Below are 6,000 nucleotides of genomic sequence, written 5' to 3' on the forward strand. Positions count from 1 at the left end.
TAGAACTACATCATTTAGTCATAAATTACAACTACAACAAAGTATGCGTTTAAAAATAAATTAGGTGACATAGATAGGCGCTTAACTGTGGCATAAACGGAAGTTGTAAACATGTTGCCACAATCCAGCTTACCAGAATGAACAAAAGAACTAACACCATTTTCTTTTTCTTTCCTAATTTCATGCAACCATTGCGATTTGCCCAACAAAAAAGGGAGAACATTCAATGAATGCCTCAAGCAATGTTTCTACTACATTGCAGCATGCCGCCAACAACAACTCTATCCGATTTTACATATTTGCATTTGATTTTTACAATCCCCGCTATTATCTTTCAATTGTGACTAACAACAACAAATGCAGCTTGAAAATGTCAATTCAGCTCTTAACACGCAAAACGACTTTATTATGGTACGTGCGATATGGCACATTCAACTGGCTTTTCGGTAGCCACATCAAAAAGTTAAGCTTCCGTCCGTTTTGTTGTCTAAAATGGCGATTTTTCTAGTATTATGTTGCTTTGTGTCGGAAGTGGCATGTGGAATGTGGCATGCTGCATGGTGCTGTTTTCTAGGAGCAATCTGTGTTATTGTTGTTAGCACTAAAGCGCGGGTATTTTTTAGTTTTTGTTGCACACAATCACAACAATTGTAGACAATTGCTGCTTGTATGTATGTGTGCGTGGATGAGGTTGGTTTTGTATTTGTGTATGAGGAAGTGTGGAAGTCAAGTGTTGCCTTTGTTCTCGGTGCATTTTAGCTTTTATTGTTGCTGTTGTTGTTGTGACTTGGTGTTTTATATGTAGGTGCAAGTGTTGTTATTGCTATTTGTACACTTTTATACATTTGCCCTTGTATTGCTGCAATTGCTGTTGGCGGTGTTTTGCTCCAAATTGTTTGTCCGCATCACCTTTATGAGTAATAAATCGCGCGCAAAGTTGCTAGGAGTTGGTTGCTTTGTTCTTGTTTCGCCACTTTAAGCTTAACTCATTTCTATTTATTTTAATGTTTTTTTGTTTGTTTTTTGTTTTACGTACTAATTAAACTTTGTGTTTGCGTTTTTGTTGATGTTATTGTTGTTTTGCTTTGTTGAAGTTTCTATTACCAGTTAAGTAGTGCTTTGTATAATTTTATTTACTCGTAAGTCTATTGTCGATATTATTAATCAATTTATTAATCTTAATTAAATTCATATGTCTAGTGAATAATTAATTAATAATAATTAAACAATTTTGTCCTGAGAAAAACACCGATCCATCTACGGAACCAACATTCCTGAAAAAATATTCCAATTGTTCATTCATAAAAAAATGTGGTGTTTGCTTTGTGTGAACTTAAAAGCATAGCACCGTCAGTATATAATTAAGTTAATTTTACCGTTAATTGTATTTCAGGAGAACTCTGCACTAATTACAAACTTTCTCTTAGTAAGTAGTGGTTGTGCTAGCCCGATTTGATATAGGATTTCTTCTTCTACCCTGCATAGGGAACTAAAAAAAAAATCATTTCAGCTCAATACTTGTGTATTGAATTTCTATTGAGGTATGCGAATCACAGTGCTAAGTTAAAAGTTTTTTTTTATGTAAGTTGTTGTTGGAGGAGATTATTGCAGTTTTTATATATCTGAAACTTTTTCCAAAAGAGTTCACAAAGACTTTTAGGAAGCTTTAGTTTGAGAAACCCCATTTGGTCGGACGGAAACCCTTGACTTTTGGTCGGGCACAGGAGTCAAATTTTTTTAAATTTATTGACTTCACATCGTTGTCAAATTCAAAATCAAAATTATTGTGTACAAAACAAGTGTGATATCTTTCCGTTAATTGTCTAACGGCGGCGGCGCACACGGCCGGCTTTCGTCAGCGGGTGATAGAAAGAGAAACAGGATGAGATCGAGATAGTCACTTTAAAAATCAGGTGATCGGTTTTATGTATCTAGGCTGAAGATATCACACTTGTCTTATCCACAATAATAAAAATATATTTTTTTACATTTATATTTTTCTATTTTGCGCGTAAAAATTTGGATACGTTACAAATGAAAAAATGTGATTGATAATAAAAAATCAAAGGCTTGGGGAATTTCAGTTGGGAACAGTTTTCTCCCTAATGTGGCAGACAATTTGAAATTCTCGTTTCTTGGTTTTCGATTAAAGATACTAATATTCTGCAACACATTTTGGAATTGTAGTTAATTTCATTTCTATTTAAATTTTATTCTTTGAAAAGTGCTTGTAACATAATTTCGGGAGCGCGTTCAAAACCCATTAAATGTATTGTATAACTCGGTCTACATCAATAGAGATTTAAATTAGGTAATGACTATCGTCGTCTATAAATAAAAGCACCTTATAAAAAAAATAAAAAAACAAAAACAAAATGGAAGCGCCGTAGTAAAGATATGCTTAAAAATTTTTTCGAGTATGAGTTCGCCATTCCGGGATCGCGGGAAGAACATGGCAAAAAAAAAATGTGTTTCGATTTTTTCGTAAATATTGTTAGAGATATATGTTATTGTTGTTTTCATGCACCAAACTATATATATATAAATACATTTATACATTACAATTATCGGTCTCCAAGTCTTGGCTCGATACTCAAACTATAGGTACTAAATTTATAATACAAATGAGTGGTTAATAATGCAGTACAATAATTTAAAGTTCAACAATAGACAAATGTCAAGCTACAATTGAAAGCTAGGGTGGACCACCAAATTCGAAGGCGAATATCCTTCCGAGATTTCCATGGAGATCGGCTAGCAGGCCGCCACTTATGAGGGGCCATCTTTTCATTTCAAAAGTTTTAATGAGGTGCTCTGCAATCCTACCATGGGATTTCGTTGAGGTTCTCTTGATAAGATTGGCAGGCAAATATCCAAATTTCGCAAAAAATTATTTATTTTTAATAATTTTAATTTTTTAATTTGTATTTTTCAGTTTTGTATTATAAAAAATATTTTGTTTTTAAATCTTTTTAAACAAAATGTTCAAAATTTGACAATTTTTTTGGTTTGTGATCTACCAAAATTCAGCTCTTAAATTATTGAGGCTGGGGGACAACTTATACCCCAAAACAGTCTATTAGTGACTGGAGGCGGCTTATTGTTTGAGAGAAACAAATATACTGGGTTGTCTATTTGGTTGATTTGTATATTTTAACCATTTATACTGGGCTCAAAATACTCGATGGCAAAAAGCAAAAGTATGAAGTATAAAATATTGGTATAGCATGGCAAAATTATCGATATATCAAGATATCGTATCGAAGTGTGTGTCTCTAACCAAATCGTGACAATATTTCTTACGGCCTACGAAGTAAGACTTTAATTTTAGCTCACGGACAATACTTTTAATGTATTTGTACAACAAAAGTCTATGGTCAAACGTTTTTTTTATTTGCAAATGCCAGCTTTCGGCTGATACACTTTCGACAAAAGGAACTGACCTTTGTGATCCCATCTACTAGTTCTTGCTTAATATTCTTCCCAAATTCAGGGGAAGCCAAAAAACGAATTTAGAAACAAAAAAAAAAAAAATGTTTAAAACTGTACATTGTTCCTTTTAATACTACAACCGGTTCTTTTGCCTCATTTATATGTATGTGCTAAACTTTTCTAGAGGTATCGGTTGATTCAATAGTGGGATTGACAACTTTAATAAGTTTTGAAATTTCAATAGATGCTTTGCTTCAAAAAAAATTATGAAACTATTTTCAACAATGCGGGGTCTTATAAAGGTCTGAGGAAAATCTGTAATTCAAAACATTTATTTTTTATTAAATATTGCAATAGTTGTTACTTCATATATTTTTCCGGTCAAAAACTTCAGCAGTGGAAAAATAACTAAAAGAAAGCGTTGAATGCAAACCGTTTGCAATAGTTCGACGATTGTGTGCTCGTATTCTTTGTGCTGTTACACAGTAAGGCTGAAGTTAAGGGAACGTTGCCTATGAACTTGAGTTAGGTATCAGGACTTAGATTGACGGTAGACTGTCTGTTATAAGCTTTATAAGCGTGAAGCTATTTTTTTAATATATTTTTCAAGCTTTAAGGAGCTAACTAGGAACTGACTACAAGTTAGCTTCCAATAAACTAAGGTGCACTATTATCATGTTTCTTTAAACAACGCCAACTACTTTTTGATCACAATGGCCGTAAAGTAGTCAGAGGTGGTTATTTCTGCATTAAATGCCAACTAAACACAAATCAATAAATTTTTTTGAGTTTTTTGATAAGCAAGACAGGTTCATATTGCTTTATACAATTCTCTCTTTCTTAATGATATTGTAGAAAAATAACAAAATTTGCACACGGTGATGGTTACTTGATTGGTCTTTGAAGTGGTGATGAAGAACCTCGCTTTTCGATTGCCGAGCTGTGAACTCGAGCTCATCTACACTCATACTGGTTATAAGGTAGATGTCTCTATTCATTCAGCCATTAGACTGGTTTTTGTCATTTTAGGCTATTGCCAACGGCGTATATAACTGATTTAATAAAAACACTCCCGATCTGCCATCAGCATGCGAATTTTATAGAGGAAAAATGGAAAAATGTTTGCCTTATCCTTTTTATCGACCGTAAAACTACAAACCAAAAGAAAGAAATATTAACATGTTTCTTAGAGAAGATCCACAAAGGCGCATTCTGGCTCCGAAACCAATATAAAGTAATTATTTTCCCATTATCGGTCTTACTTAGTAAGTATTATATATATTAAATATATACTAACATATTATTTATGCCACTTTGTTTACTTTTACTATGCGAGCTACAACTGATTGTTTTTTTTATAGAAACAAAATTTGCATAAATATTTACTGCAAAATGAAATACTACTAAATTTTGCCTGTTCACATATTGTCATGTTCTAATGATTAATATGTTTTTTTTTGTTTGTTTTTGTGTTGAAGTGTTTTGCCTAAGGGAAAAAGAAAAATGATTTACACTCACTTAAAGGGCCTTTCATTACAGCAATTTCCATGAAATCTCAATTATGTTTTATATGGGAATTTTTTTGTTACTCACCTCTTTTTATGTAAATATCTGCAACATTAGAGAAAAAGTCAAACTCTAATTGGAAAAGTTGAGACCTTTTAGTTTTTATTGCACTTTGTAGTACATACAGTATTCTTCACCAGAGCTCAGCAGAGATAGGGTTTTTTGTTAATTTTTTGTTTTGGAAACACTAACTTTCACGAAAGTTGAGTTTTTTAACTTTCACCTTGCACACTCTTGCAATATTTTACAAGTTTTCTTCTCTGTTGTTTAAATGCATTCCTAATGATATAAAATTTAATTTTTTAAATACAAAATTTTTTCCTAGAAAGGATTTTTTTTGTAAGATTTTGTTAGCGCACTGTTTTTTTTTTTTGTTTTTGTTGGAAAAGCGCTACACAGCACGCTTGCTAATGTGTTCGAACTTTCACATTCTTTTATTATTTATATTACTTTATATCAATTTTATTTATTTTTAAAAATTTTCAAACTTTATTAACTTTTCAGAAATTTGAAAAATATTAGTTTTCCAACACTTTGTTAGAAATTTGTATTTGCCATCTCTATGCTTACTAATATCATTCAGTTTATTTGTGGAATGCTCCAAAAACACGACCAATTCGAAAGCTCACTGATGTTCATCTAAACCATTCTGAACTATTCCAAAATTGTTTTGGTCAAAAGTTTTGGATCTCTGTTCCGAGGTAAACCGAATGGATTGTAGTCGCCTGATTGCAAATATTTTACCCCGCTGCGTCGCATCACCCTTGCCGCCATTTGTACAAACATTGAGCTGAGCGCTAAGCCTAGTTATGTGTTGTGTTGGCACCGCCGCTTCCGTGTGTTTAGTTGCCGTTTGATTTTGCCTTTAGTTGGCGCGCAGACCCGACTTGCTGCATGCTGCTAACCGATTGTCGCGCCGAATTGCTTTATTTTGCGGGGATCGCAACGCGTAGGCCGTGCAAGGGTCCGAGCAATGTTGCACCGTCCATTCCAAACAACTTA

Source organism: Eurosta solidaginis, chromosome 4 (genome assembly GCF_040869045.1).
Source record: "Eurosta solidaginis isolate ZX-2024a chromosome 4, ASM4086904v1, whole genome shotgun sequence".
Classification (NCBI taxonomy): domain Eukaryota; kingdom Metazoa; phylum Arthropoda; class Insecta; order Diptera; family Tephritidae; genus Eurosta; species Eurosta solidaginis.